The sequence below is a fragment of the Parasteatoda tepidariorum genome, chromosome 8 (genome assembly GCF_982258835.1).
Source record: "Parasteatoda tepidariorum strain Cologne lab strain chromosome 8, Ptep-v5.0, whole genome shotgun sequence".
Lineage (NCBI taxonomy): Eukaryota > Metazoa > Arthropoda > Arachnida > Araneae > Theridiidae > Parasteatoda > Parasteatoda tepidariorum.
In genome coordinates this window covers 13,725,187-13,747,573 of record NC_141762.1, presented here as the reverse complement: position 1 = coordinate 13,747,573, position 22,387 = coordinate 13,725,187, and the positions used below count along the sequence as shown (strand labels likewise).

Here is a 22,387-nt window from a genome sequence, read left to right as displayed (position 1 = left end):
ACGATTCAAGATACAACAACAAAGTTGCGATACTCTCCAAGAAGCATGGAAATTGGGGAAGCAAAATAAAGGAGGGTATGTGATACAAAATAATATACTATGCCATGAAGAGCTGTTGGACGGGAATAGAATACAACAATTAGTAATTCCCGAAATTAGAAAAGGTAAAATACTAGAAATTGCCCACGAGTCAGTATTCGGAGCACATCTAGGAGCTCGTAAAACAATTCAAAGAATTAAATTTTCCTTTTATTGGCCAGGGATGGTCAAGGAAATTAAAGCTTATTGTAGCTCATGTCATGGGTGCCAAGGTAGAAGAGTTGTTCGTTCAGTAGACAAAATTCCGATAACACCTGTGTCACGTCCTGAACTTCCATTCCAAGTGGTGAACGTAGATCTAATTGGTCCTCTAGATCCAGTATCAGCACAAGGACATAAATATATCCTTTGTTTGATGGACCAACATTCAAGATGGCCTGAAGCAGTCCCGCTCAAATCGTTAACGGCAAGGAATACATGTGAAGCACTGCTCGAAATATTCTGTAGGACAGGAATTCCAGAAGTAATCGTGGTGGATAATGCGACAAATTTTACGGCAAGTTTAACGCAAGAGTTTTTGAAGGTTTTAGGAGCTTGTCCGCGATTTTCAACGCCATACCATCCGGAAGGGAACGGATTGATTGAAAGATGGAACCAAACTTTCAAAAATATGCTACATCACATTATTAGAGAAGTAGGAAGAAATTGGCATCGACACATACCATTTGTACTATGGGCTTATCGAGAAGTTCCAAATGCAACTACAGGAGTACCACCTTTTCTGCTAATGTACGGGAGAGAACCGAAAGGCCCGTTATCTATATTGAAGTCAATTTGGGCCGGAGATATGTTTTTACCTTTGAATATGAAAGGATCAGCGGAGGAATATTTAAAAGAGTTAAAAGGAAAATTAGAAATAGCAACCGAAAAGGCAAGGTTAACAAGTGATGTGCAACAAAGTAATTATGCCAAATATTACAATAGAAGGAAAAAATACCGGGAATTTGCGCCAGGAGATCAAGTACTTGTGCTAATGCATGATTCATCCAATTCATTATATGCCAGATGGATAGGTCCAGTAAAGGTAATTAGAAGAGTGAAACCGAATTCGTATTATTTGCAAATGCCTGAAGGAAATTTAAGATTATTGCATGTTAACAAAATGAGAGAATACAAAGCGAGAATTCAAACAGTTGGAGTTGTCTATGATATTGATGATGAATTTGGTGAAATATACGAAACACCAACTCTTCCTACAGATGTGGAAAGCTATGAAGCATTGAAAGGATTAAATTTGGATTACTTACCCAAAATGCAACAAAATCAATTGAAAGATCTTTTACATAGACGCAAAACGTTGTTTTCGGGGAAGATAAGGATAGCTAGAGTTGGGAAACATGCGATAAAGCTGAAAGCTGAGGAGGATACGATGAAACCAAAAACGTATAAGATACCAGAAAACTTAAAGGGGAAAGTGGATGCACAGATCAATGAATTGCTAGCGTTAGGACTGATTGAACCGGTGGTAAGTGAGATAGCACACCCGGTAGTATGTGTTCATAAGAAAGACGGAACAATCAGGTTATGCATTGATTTCAGAAGTTTGAATGCTCTTACCGTTCCGGATGCATATCCAATGCAAAATATGATGGAGTTGAATTTCTTAGTAGGAAAGAAGAAATTCATTACTGTGCTAGATATGTTGAAGGGATATTGGGCTATACCGATGGAGAACGGCAGCAAACACCTCACAGCATTCCGAACTCACCGAGGCCAGTACCAATGGAATGTATTACCCTTTGGATTAAGAAATGCTGCTGCAACCCCACTAAAAATAATCTTAAGATTTTCTTAAGAAAATGTCATTTTCTTAAGAAATTCTTCAGAAATCTGAAGAATTTCTTAAGATTTGACTCTATCTCCAAAATATCTTAAGAATTTTTGCAGACATTTTACAGACATTTTGAATATCTTTAAGGTGAATTAAGTTTGTCTTCAAAAATTCTTAAGAAAATCTTAAGACATATTCCTCAGTTAGAATTACCTTATGATTCTTTAAAATATCTTAAGAATTTTTTCAGACATTTTATAGACATTTTGGATATCTTTAGAATGAATTAAGTTTGTCTTAAGAAAATTTGAAGAAAGTTTCCTGAGTTAATGTTACCTTAAAACATCTTAAGATTTTTCAGAATATCTTAAGAATTTTGGAAGACATTTTGAATATCTTTAAGGTGAATTAAGTTTGAACAAGGATTTCTTAAAAATTTTTTCAGTTCACACAAAATTTGTCTTGTGATATTTTCGATCTTAGTTTTTCAGATCTTAGTTTTTGTTTAATTGCTTCAGAATTTCAACAATTCTCTAATTAAAGTATATATTTAAAAGGTTTTCTGCTTTTTTTTTTTTTTTTTTTTTTTGTTCTTTCATGAAACATACAAGATATTAATTTGAGATTGAAAAAAAATGTTTTATTTGACTACTATTTTAAATGTTTTATTTTTTATGAAACATCAACTGGTATCTACGGAATTCAATACCCCAATCAGATCAATTTTTATTAATCAAAAACTCGCACATTATTAAAATTTGAATGATTGGAAATTTTGCCAAGTTGAATGTATAACTAATTTACTCTCCGAGATTCGAATTTTAAGTTTATACGATATACCTGCTTAAGAAATAGATCGCATATTTACAGTAGTTATTAGTTTTATTTTTTCATGAATTGATGCAACAGTCTCGTGTAGCATTCACATTAACAAAGCAAGTTTAATTTTACGAAATTTTAAAATTTGTGTTCATTAATTTTGTTTTTAAGTACATATATAATATCTTTACTCATTGAAGCTGTATGAACAGTTTTCGTTCACAAATGCTTTAAGCGTACAGTTTTATTCATTTACTGAAAATTAACAAGAGTTTAATCATGGAGTCTTTAATCAAAGAAAAAGCCATCTGAACAGCCCAGCTTCCGTTTCCTGTCTTCTACCCTCCCACCCACTGCGAGCAGATTGTTTACATTTACAACCCGGGCAATGTGGCGAACGCTATGTATGCAGCGCGTGTGATGTTCTCAATGCTTGAATTTGGTAAGTTTAAAACTTATGCTTATATCTTATTTTTATATTCATTTCCAATTAATGATGGCATCTTTCTTATTAATACATTTTAATTATTATTGATGAACTATTTCTGCTACAAATCTTATAAAAATGTTTAAGCGAGGAGCTAACCCTAATTATGATGTTTACATTTCTGTTTTAGTTGTAGCATTTATGTTTTATCATTATAATATTAAGCAGAATGTTTTTAAAATGCCCTACATTTGTTCTGTAGTGTTTGATCATAATTTTGTATGGGGTTTTCAATGTGGCGATTGTTATGAATAAGAAATTATTTTTATTTGAATAAACCAATTTGCTTTTTTGTTTATCTTAGTTTATAATCAAGAGCTTTCACAGAAATTCTCTCAGAGAATAATTAAATAATTTAAAAAACAACGAAGAATGTTTTCGAATTTTTATTATAATTATGAAAAGTATACTTTCAATCACTAGCTATTTTAAAAAACAAGTAACATTTGGATAAACATATTCTAATAATAATTATTTAAAAAAACTGCTACTAAACTTACAGTTGATATAAACCTGAAGAAAAAAAACAAGATTATGCTTTATTAATATATTAAATATGGTGTGAGCATGAAAGAAAAAACAATCTTCTAATGATTTGTAGATTTTGAATTAGTTATTATTTTGTAAAAGTAATGTTTCAAAATGTTTTATTCTAACATCACAGCTTTAAGTTTAAAATTTCAAATTTTAGTTCTGAATTTGACTCAAAATAGATAACATGGGATATATAATTATTTACGACTGAAAAACTTTCCTTTAAAAAAATTTAACATTTGAAAGTAAAATTTTATTTATTTGAATTTTAAGAAAGGTTAATAGCCTGCTCCAGGGTGCTCTTGTGGCACAGCTAGTTAAAATATTTTTCACACTGCTTATTAGAGAACTAAGGTAAGGAGTTTGATCCTGGCAATGTATAAAACAGCTGACGTGTATACTCTGCAAGGTGCACACGAACTCTGCCACGACTGAAAGTTCTCTCATTGGTTATCGTGCCTGAAATTGAAAAGAGCTAGCTCAAGCGGAGTCCACTATATCTGACCAGTATCAAAATTACATGGCATTCCAACCATGGCCGTTAAAAAGTAAAGCCTTAGAAATAGGATTTTTGGTCATGGTTGGGTGATGCGTACCTTGCTCTATGTTTAAAATAAAATAATAAAAAGTACTTAACAGCTTGAACTTTTTAAAAATATTAAAGGATTGTTAACAAGTGCAGTATAAATTACATAATTTTGTAATCAATAACTATAAATAAAAAATATTATTTGCATATCATTCATGTCATTGGATCGCGAATGGATTAGATATGCAGAATCGCTGTTGTTCCACTGGCATTTTTCAAGATTAATTCTTATTGATTTATCGATATATGCTGAATACTATATACAAAAAGTATTTGGTACTTCATATTCAATGCTCAACACTTTATACTCCTTGTTTTCTAGCCACGAAAAGCTAACAAGTAAATCTTTCTAATTCAGCGTCAGTGATAATAATTTTTAAGAAACCTTTATTTTATTGTTATTGCTACCTTACCTTTGTTACTTAGCATAACATTATCAAAAAGCTTTTATAATCTATAACTAATTCTTTTCCTGAACTGTAGTCAAAAAATATGAAGCGAAGCAATTTTGATAACAATATTTCGAAAGAAAATATATTGATTGTTAGGTAAAGCTATGTGTATAAACTTGATACAGTGACATTATTTTTATTTTTTGCTCTCTGAAAGGCAATTTAATGTTTGTGTAATCTAAATTTAACCAAATTATTTATAGTTTTTTTTTTTTTTTTTTTTTTTTTTGGTACTTTCTGTCTTAACTGTGTTCCAGTAAATGCAAAAAAAAAAAATTCAATTATTCAATATTTTTATAAATAATAATTATTTTTATGAGTAGTTATTTTTATAAATAAATACTTTTCTATTTACAGTCTAATTTTCTTTGTTTACTCCAATTTTGTTATGTGTTAAAAACAATCTTTAAACTTTTTTATGTATTTAAGCTTAGCTAGATTTACTCTTTTTTTGTTTCTTTAACACGTTGAATGCCACGCTTACATGGCTTCTGGCCAAAATGATTTTTTCAGTATTTATTGCATTAATTTCTTCAAACCATTTTAGTAATAATAATAATTTAAAAAAATTAAGAGCATTAAAAATTTATTTGAATTATGTGTTTTGAATAATCTTGGCTTCACCATTCATCAGTGACCCCTGTGTCGCTACAAGCTCAGCACCAGTCACCGGTGACCCTTATGGCATTCAATGTGTTAAATTAGTTCAATAATATTAAATTTAAAAATTACTATGGCTAAACCTATTCTTAATGTAATAAAATTTTCATGAATGTATTTGTGTACATTGTGATGAAAACTTTTAATAACCTATTCAAATAAAATACTTTTACATTGATAAGTCCTGTTTTAAATGTTCTAGCCGAGCTGAATGTATGACAAGACTCACGTTTGAGTTACATGAAGAGGAAAACCACTCAAGCCTGCTACAGTTAGTCTGGCGTCCAGGGGACTCAGACCCATGAATCGTCTACCTCTATTCCCTGTGCCATTGCGACACTCCTGGAAACAAAAAAGCTGATCACTTCACAATTATGCTGTTAACTTCATCGACTCGCTTTTACTCTCCCCTATAGAGAAATCTTCTCCACCATTGTTCGAGCGAAAGAATAAACTTTAAAGAATGTGGATGCTGCGAGAAGGATTTGGTCAGGCCTCCTCTGCAAATGCTTTTCCCATGTACCTCCCCCGGCAAAATTTTAACTTGAGTTCTTCTTCCAGATACAACTTTTAAACGTCTGTTGCTATTGCTCCAAATTATTGTGATTGTGTGTTCACTAGTTAAAACTTAAAAAAAAAAAAAAAATGTGTGTCATTTGATTTTTTTCAAAATAAGGAAAATATTTTAATAAAAGCTCTCTGCGAAACATGTGGACTTTTTTTATAAGTGCCTGCATTGAACGAGTCTTAACCATCTCTTCATGTAATGAACTTGAAGTCGTTTCACTCTGTATGGCAAATTTACTTGTATGTTTTCACATTTTACTATGAGGTTTTATTTTCTCATTATAGTGCTAATTTTGTTTTATTTTAAACTATAATTTTTTGTAAACTTGGTTTACGCTATTCTCACTGGTTAATTAGTCATTGTATTAAGTATGATTATAATTTTGCTTCCGTTGTTGTGTTTTCTTTGTTTACCTGCACTTTTTCTTTATTGACTTTTAATTGTGATATTACTATTTATATATACATAGTCAATGTTAAGGATTTCAAATTATTTGCCAGTTTTTAAAATTCTTACCCAAAGGAAAATCTCAGAAATTTTTTATGATTGATTTTTTCCGTAGGAAACTTTTAAGCATAATACAAATTTATTATAAATTAATTATTTTATAAAAATGCAAATTTAGAGTCATTTTGCTATTAAGGAGGAATGAATGAGGGAGAGATTGAAAAATGCATTTGTTTTATCGTGTTAGAGAGGAGGAAATAGACATGGGTTGAGGTTTATTTTTGGCAACGTATTAGATTAGTGCAGTAATATAAGGATAAACCTGAATCGACACTATGTTCTGTGTTATTAAGTTAGTGCATATATTATTGTCATTAAAAAAAATATTTTCTGCTAAAATAATCTGCATCTCGCTTTTTGTTTGAAAACAGCTTTTGCCAATACTTTCCCCAAAATAAATTTTTTTACCAAATTTACAGTTTGATTATATTTGGTTAGATGATAAATGCTTAGCACAGGCTATGTATGGATAAAAAATCGTATGAATTGGTATATCATTTGCGTGTATAATAATTTAAAGCCTAAGGTATACTTCAAGATTGTTCTGTCATGTTTTTCTTTCTTTAATATTGAAACTTTTTATTACCAGAATTCTATACCAAACACAATGGACCCCCCCCCCCCCCACTGAAATGACAATAAGTTTTAGAATGATTATATATGACAATAAGTTGGTTGCTAAGGCGTCAAATAAACTGTTCTCATCGATAACTCATACATATGCTTCCGTTCAGACACTAGGTGGCATAAATAAAAATAACACCCTTGTGGGGTGCACCAAAGTATAAGATTTAGAGAGAAAAAGAAAAAAAATTGCATTTTCTTCTTTTTTCGAACTTCGAAGAAAGTTGTTTAATGAAGTAATAAGTAGTAATAATAATAAGTCAGTTTATCAAAAATACATGAATAACCTTCGATTTACTTTGTTGATTGATGGATCTATTGCTTACAGTAAGTAATACATGACTATTTTTTTTATTTTTAGATGGATTTTGTATTTATTTCTTTTTTAATCAGAGAAATTTTTTATTTAACTAGCTTTCATTAGCATGATGACTTAAAATGCAAATAATTCCTCTTATTATAATTAGATATGTAATATTAAATTCATTAGCAGCTAAGATTATACTGATCAAAAAAGATAAGTAATTGTTTCGAAAATATTTTATGTTAAGAGCGAAAGAAAGATTTGATCATTTAATAAACAATAGTCTCAAAATTGGGTTCAGGCAATAGAAGCTTAAAACTTGTGGTTTTTGAGTTTCTGTTTTAAATACATACAATATACATGCTTATTCTGCTATTTGTATTTTAATAAACAATTTTCTAAATTTTAATATTTATTCTTACAAGTATATTTTACCCGCCGGATAGCAAAATTTAAATTTTCTACAAACTAATCATCGCTTTATAGATCATCCACAGACTGGTTCAAATAAATCTTGCTTTTACGAAATGTAATGTAGAACAATATTTTTATTAGTACCAAAAAAGGTAAGTAAATTCTTTTTTATTGTTTAAATGAAAGATACTAAATTACAATGAAGAGCACATGAGTTAATTTGAATAACATATGCCTTTGTACTAACACTTATTTAAATGAATTTATTTCATTATTTTATTAGTATTTAATTCATTGTTGATGCATGTTTATCTGGAATAATATTTAACCTAATTGTTGATTTAAAAAATTATTTTGGGCATTAGATCTTGATTAAATGAATGCTCATTAAATAAAAATAGCTTTTAAAGAATATAGTAAATTTGACTATTATTTTTAAATTTATCTGACTTATAAGTTAAAGCTCAGAAAAATGTCTGTAAAATCTTTTTAGAATTTTTAAGCAATTTTACTCCTAATTTGAAAAAGACTTTTTTTTAAAAAATTTAGTATCTAAAATATGATTATGATCTATCCTCTAGAAAATCTAAAATAAAACATATGTTAAATATTTTAAGTTATTTAGTTCACATAAACCTGTATTTTAAAGATATCTCCAGATTATATTTTGAAGATTTTCTTCAGATTCTATTCTGAAGATTTTCTTCAGATTCTATTTTGAAGATTTTCTTCAGATTCTATTCTGAAGATTTTCTTCAGATTCTATTCTTAAGAATATCTTAAGTTATTTGGCCCACTTAAGCCTAAATCTTAAGAAAATCTTAAGTTTATATTTTGAAGATTTTCTTCAGATTATTTTCTTAAGATTTTCTTCAGAAAATATTCTTAAGAAAATCTTAAGAATGAGTGGGCCAAATAACTTAAGATATTCTTAAGAATTTTTTTTAAGAAATTCTTAAGATTCTTTTTAGTGGGGAACCTACCAAAGAGCTATGTCTAAAGTGGTTCAGTCCATGGCTGATTTCACTTGTGCTTATATCGATGATTTAGCAGTATTTTCTGATACGTGGGAGGAACATTTGATTCATCTTGAAGAAGTTTTTAAGAGATTGGAATATTTTAATTTCTCCGTGAACTTGAGAAAGTGCGAATTTGCTAGACAAAAGGTTAAATACTTAGGACATATTATTGGTTCAGGTAAACATGCTCCTGACAAAGAACGAATAAGAGTAATACAGAAATTAGAGGCACCCAAAACCAAAAAACAACTGAGAAGTGCTTTGGGATTATGCAACTTTTACAGGCAGTATATTCCAAACTTCGCAAAGATTGCTCTTCCACTAACAGAGCTTACTAAAAAGAAAGTTCCTAATGAGATTCCTTGGAGCGAAGAAGCTGAGAAGGCATTCAAGGAATTGAAGACGTCGCTATGTAAGATCGCAGAGTTACAAGTCCCAGACATAGAGAAACCATACTACTTGCATACGGATGCATCTCAAAATGCGGTCGGATGTTGTTTAGGTCAGTTAGATGAAGAAGGAAATATTCGTCCCATAGCTTTCGGTAGCCAGAAGCTGAATTCAACTCAACAGAAATGGTCTACAATTGAAAGGGAAGCTTATGCTATTATTTGGGCTTTGCAGAGATTTGAAACCTTACTCTGTGGTGCTAAGATTATTTTATTAACTGATCATAATCCCCTAGTATTTCTGACGAGTGCGACACCCCAAAGCCCGAGGTTGCAGAGATGGGCGTTAGCCATTCAACGCCATGATATTGAGGCAAGTCACATCAAAGGATCGAAACTTAGTAATGCAGATGCATTGTCCAGACTGTAAATATAAACTAAAATAAGACTCTGAACATTTTTTCCTATTATTATTATTAGGTGATTAAAGTAAATACCTAGTGTTAAGTTAAACCTAAGATTCAGTGAATATTTGGGTGAATGTGAAACATAGTTTGTTTATGTGTAAAGTGTGACCCTTAAATTATTTGCCATATTCGATCTTTGGATCTAATATGACTCTGGGGGGAAGGTGTCAGGGTCACGTGATGTAATAACACGCATTTTCTGATGTTGCGAGCTAAAAGCTTGATATTATAGATATGATCATTTTTTTTTGTTTTGGTTTTTTTGGACGATGGATGAAAAAAGAATAATAAAATGGTGAATTAGTTTTTGTAGAATTTTGCGTTATTTCTTTTGTAAAAGGTTACGACTGACAGATGTACTGAATGCAGTGTCATAAATAAATATTTTTTTTTAATGTCGCTCTATTTCCAGTTGCACCAAATCAAAGTTTTAATTAAATCGTTGGTGATTTCGCTAGTGTAGACACAGGCAATTTCCCTGAAAATCCTATTAATTAAGAACATCAAGTGTTTAATACCTCCTAACAAAAGTAAGGTATGGTTCAGAACAAAAAGTTCAAAATTCAAACGAATTTATTTTGATTTACTATACGTATATAAACAAAAAGCACTTAATAAAATTGATTAATTGCCACTTGGAGGATTAACTTCTTAATGAACTATTTATCAGAAATAATATTTTTTTTCTTTTTTTGCATGAAACATTGTTTAATATTATCTGATCTAATTAAAACTAAAAACAAAAACACTTGAAGTAAACTTAAAAAGTTTAATAGAAGAATTTATTTCAAAGGAATTTTCGAAATTAATCCTTATTTCTTTTCTAACATCCCAATTATTTATTTAAAACCTTTCGTAATTCTTAATTGTAAGAAATATATAAAATATTTCTAACTGTAACGTATAAAGAACTGATAACCTTTAGAATACTTTGAACAATGAAATCATTAAAACACAAAGAATCATAGTAACTACTGCAGATTTAATTCCAAAAGAACAACAATACTTATTCTTCTTTAATATCTTTTAGCATTTCATTAAGTTTTCAATAACAAAAGGGAAAACATTTTAAACAACGTTTCAATAAAATAATCTTTAGCATCCATTTTAAGCAAATAGCCGAAGATGCATTTATTTTAATTTATTCCAAAAGTAATGGGACGCTTTAATGCATTCTTAATGACGCTCAAAACAGTAAAACCTCCTCATTTCATAGCCTGACATTTTATTTGCGCCATTTTGCAGCCATTTAAACAGTGCGCATACTTACCATTTCGTTATTTAATATCTCAGAAGTTGAAATTAGAACCGGGAATCGTAACTCTTCGTCAAACATTCCCAAACAAGGAGACATTAAACAAGCATCCCCAACTTAAGTTCAAAAAACAATTTGTTCGGGAATGCTTCCCTTAAAACCATCAAGTTTGATGATTTTCAGGAGAAATAATAGTTACACTAAACAGAAATAAGAAGCATCGACAAACATAGTGTTCTGGAAAACGTATTCATCAGAGAAGGAAGATAAATGGAACTTCTGCAGCAGATAACGTCATCAACGTTGCATTATCGTCTTGTTTTGATGTTTCGTCTTGCTGTTTAATGTCAGAGATTACTCTTTTCAGTAAGCATATCTACTTGAGGAGAACTTAATAGGAATTTGCATGCTTTTCAGTTTAAGAAATATTGTTATAATTGAATACTATGATTAACAGTATAAAATTTCAATCTTAAGTTTTATGCCGTATTCGAATTTAGGGATTTTTCTTTTATCACCAATAAACGTTTTTAAAAAGTTTGGCTATTCTAAAAATTTGGAGAAAAAAAATTTTAGTTTTCATTATTTTATGGAGTTTTAATACCTTAATATAACATGTCGAAAGTTTAACAGCATAAAACAATCGAAGTACTTAAATTTTTAACTTTTGCGCAGTCTCTTATAGTCCAAAATAAACATTTTTTTAACTGGGTAATATTTGTTAGTTAACTTGGTTCAACACAATATATATATATATATTATTATTATTATTATTATAAATAGATAGTACAAAGTATAATTAAATAAAGTATAGATGCATGCCTACCGGCCTGTGTAGGGGGCAGGGAACTGTTCTTGCATCAGAAAGGTTCTGGGTTCGAATCCCGGGCAAAGGCATGCATGTTTCTTTCTCTCTATCTGTGTTCTATGTCCTTCTTCCTTAGTGTGTGAATGTGACCCACCCTATAAACGGGTTGTGGTAGTGTGACGTGGGCGATGCTGATCCACCGCCGTGGCTTCGCCACAAGTGCCCACTGGGTAACGAAAAGAGAGTTAGCAGTTCTGGCACTTTCTGTGGCCAAAAGACAATAGTTCCAAGTGCCCGCCATTAAAAAATATATATATATATATATATATATTTATATATATATATATATATATATATATATATATATATATATATATATATATATATATATATATATATATATATATATATATATATATATATATATATATATATATATATATATATATATAGTTCAAAATGAAGAATAAAACAAGGAAAAGTTATAATATTATGTCTACAATTTTTTTCTTGTTTTATTCTTCATTTTGAACTTATCTAATGAGTGCTGTTGCAGCTTAAGCGCAATAAATGAAACTTATTGTTTTTCTTAACTTTCTTAGTGTTTTCTTGTATTTATATATATATATATATATATATATATATATATATATATGTAATACAAAAATTAAATACTTTTGTATTAATAAAGGAATTAAAACTCTTTTGTTTTCATAAAATGTCTTTGTTAAAGAATAAGCGTAGAGAGATTCTATTTTGGGAATTCAAGGCTGAAAACATACCATTGAAATATAAATAGATTTATATTTCAAAGGAAGAGTTATTTTTAGAATCGTTCCCTTTTTCACTTCCATATAAGGAAGCAGAAATGATTTTCCTTAATGCGTAAGGTTACAAGGAATGTATGAAGTGTGCCTTTTTACCTCAAATCTGTGTTGGTATAAAACGTAAGAACGCATAGTTTTGCGTGTCCTTTCATCATGATTTGATCCTGATAAGCTGTTCCGGAATTGTCAGAAGTCTTAGGGAGTGCGGATATGAACTGTTCTCAATACCAGCCTACATTTAAATAAACCTGTTTAGAACGTCTGATGGCTTAGGACTGCAATTATTTCAAGCTAAATACAACACTGATAACAGGGTTGTAGCCCTGTTATTACAAGACGCCAGGATAAATACTTGCGGAGGAAGTTTACCCATTTTTATCTCGCAGAAACTAAGTGTAATGTAGTCTGGCTGAGTAGTAATTTAAATATTTTATTTTGAATTATGGAATAGAGTATTATTAAGAGTTAGATTGTATTTCTTGTGTTTATATATATTTTTTTATATAATATTATGATATAGTATTGTATTTATCGTGTATTTAAAATGTTTTTAAAGGAAATAAATGTGATTCAAACGTCAATTAAATTAGTAACGGCAAACAAAATTAAGTTATTATTTAAACTTCTGTTTCCAAATGATTTTTCTAGATTAAACCGTAACAAAATTCTAAATTTTTCTGAATTTTCTTTTGAACCTAACGGTGAAGAATTTTCAAACAAACTACAAGAAATTTGCAATAATTTCAATTTTTCGGACTTAGTCAAAATTTCAGACATTTTAAATATTTCCAGTGTGGGAAATAAAGATGAAATTGCCAAACACATCTTAACTTGTTTATGCGATTTAAAGTTTTTTTTAAAATTCTTTAGTAATTGAAAATCCCTCTGAAGATGAGGAGGAAACTAATCAGTTTCAATGTAAACAAACTCAAACTGATTTTGAATCACATTTACCAATTAAAACTTGTGTAAGTCAATTTACACAAGTTAGTTTAAATACTAAAATATATGCTGATATAGAAATACAAACTCATGTTTATACGGATAAAGATATGGCATCCTATAGTCAAAATTCTAGTAATGATTTAAATAATAGAGAACCTGAAACTAAATTAATAGTTAATTTCGCTGATGTTGAAGCAGTTACTCCTGTTTTTAAAGGAGAAAAACACGAAAATATAAATTCTTGGTTTGAAAATTTTGAAGCTCATGCTACCTTATTTAAATTGTCTGATTTGCAAAAATTTTTATTTGCTAAAAGATGTTTGAAGGGAAATGCATTAACTTTAATTAGAAGTGAAACTCATTTAAATTCTTATGAAAAACTAAAAAATCTTTTGCTTGAAGAATTTGGACTTAGTTGTAATAGTACAGAAATACATGCAATGTTGCAAAAAAGAAAGCAAAGGTATAATGAAACACTTCAAGAATATTTCCTAAAAATGAAAGAAATTGCAACTCAAAGTGATATTGATGACTTAGCTCTAATCACTTACATAATTCAGGGAATACCAGACCAAACAAATAATAAATCAATTCCTTATGGAGCCAATAATCTTTTTGAATTTAAACAAAAACTTAAAATTTATGAAAAAATTAAAAGTGACTTAGACAAAAATAAATTTCAAAATAATAAGGGACCATTTATGAAAAAAATGGAAAACCCAAAATATGACATGAAGTGCTTTAAATGTAATGCACCAGGACATAAAGCCCCGGCTTGTCCTAAAAATAAAAGTGTAACCCCGAATGTGACAAAACCCAAAATACATCATACAACACAGGAGATCCCAATAAATCAGTGTAAATACTGTTCGAAGAAAGGACTAATGAATCAATTTCACATGGGCTCCTCGTGTGTAAACAACCCTAACAATGTTGTTGAAGTGAACGTTCAAAATATGACAAATAATCAATAGCAATTAATAATATCCGGATATAAAGTTGAAAATGGATATCAAGTGGAAAATAAATATCTAAATGGATATAAAGTGGAAAATAAACACCTAAAGGGACGTCCAAAACAAAATAAAAATGTAAACAAAGAGATATAGTATTGAATATTGATACCGGGTCAACATTGAATATAATACCAAAAGATTTGGTGTTAAAATTAAATATTCCTATTAAAAAATGTGAAAAATTAAATGTTACTTAAACGAAAGGACAATTAACACTTAACAAAATTTGTGAGTTTCCCCTTAAGATAGGCGAAATTGTTAACTCAGCTAAGTTTTCTATAATTGATACTGATTTACCATATGCTTTATTAGGGTTGCAGACTTGCAAAGATTTTTGTTTGTTTATTGACTGTGTCGGGCCAGTTGTTACTCAATTTGGTAAGAGATTGATCACCTCTGCTAATTCTAACAATGACAACTTATCTTTGCACATTAGACAGCAAAATTATCAAAATGTTAAGGTTAAAAATGATGAAAAAATAAAAGTTAATGATGTTTCAGTAAAAGTAAACATCGAAAAAAATAATGTAAAGGGTAACAAAAATAAAAAGAAAAGGAAAAATAGGAAAAAGATGAAAAGTTCAAAAATTTCAAATGATTCGAAGATAAAACTAGGTAATGAGTTCGCACATTATCAGGTCAATATCGACGAAAAAATAAAAAATTAAAACAAAATAGAAAATGTGGACTTAAAAGAAATTTTAAAAAGTTATGATGATATTTTTGCAAAATATAAACACGATGTGGGAGAAATCAGAATCGAACCGCGGAGAGTCAGGTTAACATCAGATTTACAAGGCCTTACAAAACATCCCCAAAACAACAACAGGAAATTGATTTACAAACAGAAGAATTGTTAAAAAATAACATTATAAAAGAAAGTTCATCCCCTTATGCTGCCCCTGTAACTTTAGTCTTTAAAAAAGATGAAAATAAAAAGAGTCGTTTATGTGTTGACTTTAGAAAATTAAATCAAATTACAAAACCAGACTCTGAACCTCTACCTTTAATACAGTCTTTAATTGAAAAATTGTCTAATGGTTGTTATTATTCTAAAATAGATTTATCACAGGGATATCATCATGTTCGTATTCATCCTGATGACACTGAGAAATTAGCATTCGCTACTCACAATGGTCTATTTGAATACTTAAGATTACCTTTTGGCTGGAAGAATGCGCCAAGCATCTTTCAACGTTCAATTCGTAGAATTTTAAATAAACATAAAATTAAATTTGCTACAAATTACTTTGATGATATCATTATATTTTCTAATTCTTATGAGGAACATTTAACCCATCTTAAAAGGATTTTTGATATTTGTAAACAAGAAAACTTGGAATTAAAACTTTCAAAATGTTCATTTTTGCAAAAACAAATAGAATTTTTAGGATATGAAATAAGCAATGGAATTGTGTCACCCGATAACCATAATATTAAGGTTATTAAAAATTTAATGCCCCCTAAAAATGTAAAATCATTGCAAAGATTTCTTGGATCAATAAATGTTTACAATAAATTTATTGATAGTTATGCAAGTATTCGACATCTTTTAAATAACTTGTTAAAGAAAGATGTAAAATGGGTGTGGTCAGAAAAATGTCAACAATCTTTTGAACTTTTAAAAAATGCTATTATTTGTAAACCAATTTTGAAAATTTTTAATCCTAATCATGAATGTCATCTTTTTGTTGATGCATCGTTAGTTGGAATTGGTGCTGTGTTAAAACAGACAGATAAATGTGGTGTATTGCATCCTGTAGCTTTTCATTTTCGTTCTTTAAGGGACTATGAAAAAAGCTATGCAATTACAGAACTTGAATGTCTTGCTATTGTAGATTCTTTAAATAAATTCCATCATTATCTTTTTGGCCAAAAATTCACCATACATACTGACCATGCTGCTTTAGTTTGGCTAAAAAATGTTAAAAATTTAAAAGGAAGATTATTTAGATGGTCATTATTTTTAAGTATGTATGAATATGATATTAAATACACAAAAGGTTCTACTAATTTTGAAGCAGATTGGCTTTCGAGAGATGCAACACTTTCACTTGTCAAAATTAATTGTAACAATAATAATGTTCATGTTTCACATTTGTTAAAATTGGATGAAATTGTTGAAGCTCAAAGGAAAGATAGCTTACAAGGTAATTTTGTTGATGTCAATAATGTTTTATGTGTACGTAAGAAAAATTTTACTAAAATAGTTGTTCTATTTTCGTTAAGATTGAAACTTCTGCAAATTGCTCATGATAAATTTAATCATCCAGGAGTGCAAAAGATGATTAACTTGATAACCCCTGTTTATTATTGGAATAACATAACTTCAGATATAACAAAATTTTGTAAACATTGTCATACGTGCCAATTAAATAAAAAACCACGACAAAAAAGATTTGGATTATTACAATCCTTACCCCCTGTTAATCAGTCATTTGACTTGCTAGCAGTAGATAGTGTTGGTGGATTGTATTACTATAATTCAACAAAAAAATATTTAACTTTAATTATTGACCACCTCACAAGATACATTTGGGCTTTTGCATCAAAATCCATTAGCTCAGAAACCTATACAAAGTCTTTACATCAAATTTTTCAAAATCAAATTCCTAAATCCTTGTTGAGTGATAGAAACGCTGCCTTTACTTCTTCTCATTTTAAAAAATTTTTGAAGCATAATAAAATTCAACAATTATTGACAACTGCACAACATCCGCAGTCTAATGGCAAGGTAGAACGCCTTGGTCAAACAATAATTACGAGTTTAAAATTTAAAATCAATGAAAAACCTGCTAAAGCTCCCTGGCCTACTTTGTTAAAAGATATAGTTAATACTTATAACTTAACTCCCCATTCTGTGACAAAATTTCCACCTGCATACCTCATGCATGGTAGACTCCCCTATGAAAATCCCTTAAATGAAGGATTCTATCCACCTGTTGAGGAAGCTAAGAAAATAGCAATTCGAAGAACTAAAGAATATCATGAAAGAAATAAAATCTATTATAATCCTAGATTTTTTTGATATAGATTTTAATACTGATGAATTAGTTATGTTTGAAGAATTTACTTATCCTAATACGAGGAAGTTATCACCTCCTTTTAGTGGACCGTATAAAATTCTTCAAAAAATTTCAGAAACTAATTACAAAATAAACAAAAAGAATAATTTAAGTAAACAAAATTTTGAAAAAGTACATGTATGAAAGCTTAGGAAATATCACAACCCACAAATGTTGATATTAAATCATGAATACAGTCCAAAGGAAAATAATTTTTTTTTTACTTTCTTCAAAGGAAGAAGTAAACTCTATATTGTTGAGAGATCCGAATCACGTGTGGAGATGTTTACCTCTACATCATTTTGATGTAGGGCGATGTAAGTTGAACCTTTTTTTTCTCAATAAGGTGAGAAGAAATTTTTTTAACTATTTTTATATTGTCCAATCTGGATCTCTCATTTTCCCTCTGCTTCATAAAATTCTGTTTTCCTCCATTTTAACGGGGAATACAGATTTTCATAAAGTAAATAACCCCTTTTAACCACACAGAATCTTAAATTCTGAATAAATGACACTTGTTGTCCAGTTCGTTTCCATAAAAAGTTGTATATTTTTGTGTGAAAATTTTTTTAGAAAATTTCAGTAGAATAGTTTATAAACATGTTTCATTTTTCTTTCTGTTTAGTGGACTAAACAGATAATTTGCATAGTCATGTTTTTCATATTTTTGTCATTGTAAAAAATTGTTTTTTTCTTCTTCACATAATTGAAAAAATGTGTTTGTAGTAGGGGAAAAGGAACAGTCGTACCAACCTAAAAACTTTAAATTTAAAGTATTCTAATTTTTTTTTTTTTTTTTTGGCTTACCAAAAAATTTTTTTTGGGGGGATGTAATACAAAAATCAAATACTTTTGTATTAATAAAAGAATTAAAACTCTTTCGTTTTCATAAAATGTCTTTGTTAAAGAATAAGCGTAGAGAGATTCTCTTTTGGGAATTCAAGGCTGAAAACATACCATTGAAATATAAATAGATTTATATTTCAAAGGAAGAGTTATTTTCGGAATCGCTCCCTTTTTCACTTCCATATAAGGAAGCAGAAATGATTTTCCTTAATTCGTAAGGTTACAAGGAATGTACGAAGTGTGCCTTTTTACCTCAAATCTGTGTTGGTATAAAACGTAAGAACGCATAGTTTTGCGTGTCCTTTCATCATGATTTGATCCTGATAAACTGTTCCGGAATTGTCAGAAGGGAGTGTGGATATGAACTGTTGTCAATACCAGCCTACATTTAAATAAACCTGTTTAGAACGTCTGATGGCTTAAGACTGCAATTATTTCAAGCTAAATACAACACTGATAACAGGGCTGTAGCCCTGTTATTACATATATATATATACACACACACACACAGATATATATATAAATATATATATATATATATATATATATATATATATATATATATATATATATATATATATATATATATATATATATATATATATATATATATATATATATATATATATATATATATATATATATATATATATAACGCGGCCTTAAGCAAAAATGTAGAAACAGGCACTTTTGACTAAACTATAACTACTGCCATCAAATTTTAATAGCTTGCACTGGTCACCATTTCGTACACTGGATATATCTGTTCTAAATGTTAGTTGTGATCAAATTTTTAGAATAACGGTCTTTTTTTTTCTTTTTTTTTACAATCTTAGTACTTTAAATTGCTGTTTGCAAAAATACAAGAACTAAATAATAATTTAAAATAGATAATATAGTATTTTCACACAAGTTCATACAATAATTCCTTTACTAATTATCAAACCATAAAAAGTTTAATTTTATATATATATATATATATATATATATATATATATATATATATATATATAAGTTCAAAATGAAGAAAAAACAAAGAAAATTACAGAAATATGAAAAAAAGGGGGGGAAAGAAAAATAATAATAATAAAATAACAAGCAACTGGAGAAAAATCCGTAAAATAAAAGATTATAATCTTTTCATCAGCCCGCACGATTATATCCGCATTTTGCATATATATATATATATATATATATATATATATATATATATATATATATATATATATATATATATATATATATATATATATATATATAATTGCAACTTGCAGTTGCATTGATCTTGAAGTTTTTATTACATATTAAATAAATACTAGGGGGCTCCGCCCCCTGCTCGCTACGCTTGCCAACCCCCAGAACTGCTTCGCAGTTCCATTGCATATTGCTTCGCAATCTTATAAAAACATTTTAACAAATTTAAATTTTAAAATAAAAATGCCAGATATTGAAATCAATTACTTAATGAAATTTATACACTTCTCTGACCCCTTCACAATTTGATTATCTTTTCTTCATGTAGCTGAGAAATTTGGAGCTGTAGCAGAGAATATATCTCAATAAGAAATGCTTTCCCGTTTAGAATTCCGCCATTCATTTCTCTGACGTCTGCCAGAGATATTTCGACGCCTGATAGCAGGCATTTTATTTAGGCAGCAGGCACTAAATAAATAAAAATAGAACTAAATAACTAAGATATCGTTTTAAATCTCAAATCAAAATAATTGTTTGTAGAAAGTTTGTTTTGGTTTGAATATTCGCACGATGCCATTGCCATTCTATTGTAACGAAACAAAAAATTTATCAGGAACCTAAAAATTTATCAAAGGAACTAAAGATATTGAATTCTTTTTTTAAGAAATTCAGTTCCGTTTTTTTTTATCCACTCTTTATTTTTGTTTATCAATCTATTAATTCAGAAATGCTTTAAATCAAACGATGCTTACGGAAACAATGCTTATGCGAACCACACGAAAAATGATTTGCTGAATTTTCATTGGTGGAAACTAAATTATTAATTTTATTAATTAATTAAAGGAAATTTTCATAATTTAAGACCTTATTGCACATCTATATAACAATACCTTTAAAACGACATCTTATTTGTTTAATTCTGTTGCGTAGTTTGGGAGTTTTTAGCGAGACAAAATATTGCTAGCCTATTAATATATAGATTTAAACAATATAAATTTAAATTATTTAAAGTTAATAAAAAACATAGAATGAGGCAAAAATTTTAGACATGACAAATTAGATACAAAGATTCGTATTTTTTTTTCTTTCTGTAAGAATTTCGGATATTCATTAATAATTTCAGTAAAAATGACAGCTGTAATTTTTCGTTTGAACCAAGAAACATCGATGCTCTTTCTCTAAAATTCAGTTCTTATAAATTGATTTTTTTTCTGCCAAGACACATCTCAATCAAGTTCAAATCGTACATGTTTGTACAGTGTTAAAAGAAAAATCTGGTAAATTTAGGGGGGAAAAAGAAACTATCAGCTGGTGTATCATTATAAAATCGTTTATTTCGCAGAAAAATAACTACTTCAAAACAGACGCCTGTCTTTTTTCACCAGATAATTACGTTTACTTTAAGAAACAACTCCGTTATTTTAGCAAAACAATTCTATAAAATAACTTTGTCAGCATTGTTGTCGGTGCGAGCCAAAATCAGCATTTGTACAGCCACTCAAAGGTGGGAATAGAACCTGAGTCACTTCATTCCCCTAAAAATAAATAAAATACTAAGCAGTGTTCTTTCTGCTGTATAAAGTCCGAAAACAAAAGTCAAATTAAGAAAGAGAAGTTTCAGTTTCAATAAAATCAAAGCTCTCAAGGTAATTTTGCTTACGTTTTTACTTTGCATTTCCTTAAAGGCTAAAATTAAATTTTTTTAAAAAATGGGAAAGATATTAGCAGATAACTAAAGTACCTGCTTTCATATACAACAAAAAATGAAAAATCCATTTTTTCTTTACCTTTTTCGATACCTGGTTCTCTTTTTGGTAGAGATAAATATGCACAATTTAATAAGAAAAGGAGCAGTATCTGAATGAGCATTTCAAAAATAATTAATTCTCAAAATTACTTATTAATAAGCTAATTAAATGTTTTAATTTTACCAAGCAAACACTTAGATTAAATGAGAAATAAAGCTTTACCGCTCTTTTAATTCAATCAGTTTAGTATCTCGAATACGTTCCATTTCATATTAAATAGCCGTCACATCTATTCTAAACTTCAATATCAACAATCTGCTCTTCAACCTTCCAACTAATTAGCCCACTTTGACAACCACACCTATTCATCACTCACTGGTCAGCAATCGAAGTGAACTTTAGTCTCAGGCGGTTTAGTTTCCAACTATCTAACGAGAAGTCGTTTGGTTAGCGCTTGTAGCTTACGTTGTGTTCTTTAGGAAGTGATAAACACTTTTCCGCAAAATCTTGCATATCATTTGATGTATCACAAAAGTGATTTCAAAATTTAAAATATGCTGTTCCCTAACAGCACATTTTAAGTTTTGAAATCATTTTTATCAAAAAATTTCGGCGAAAACAAGAGAAAATTTTTGTATAGTTTTGTTAAATTTCATAAATTGTAAAAAAAAATCTATAACAAAAAAAAACTTAGATAATTTTTAAAGTAATAGTCGAACGAGAAGTCGTACGAGAAGCGTTAAAAAAACGAGAAGTCGTTTGGTTAACGCTTGCAGCTTACATTGGAAGTGATAAACACTTTTCCACAAAATCTTGCATATCATTTTTAGGAAATTTTTTTTTTACAGTTGTGTTAAATTTCACAAATTGAGGAAAGAAAAAAAAGTTAATTTTTAAAATAATAAGAGTTTTTTTGATAAAGAAATAGCGTGCATATTTATCGCATGTGTTACATAAATTATCGTATGTGTTTTTTTTTC

General features: G+C 29.1%; 1 long non-coding RNA gene across 1 annotated transcript; it reads left to right on the top strand.

Moving 5' to 3' along the window:
- The first annotated feature begins 2,996 nt into the window (after positions 1–2,996).
- LOC147805745 (uncharacterized) lies at positions 2,997–6,118 on the top strand. The gene is made up of 2 exons (XR_015428645.1): positions 2,997–3,131; positions 5,614–6,118. It is a non-coding gene; the product is annotated as an uncharacterized LOC147805745 (long non-coding RNA).
- Positions 6,119–22,387: the final 16,269 nt, after the last annotated feature.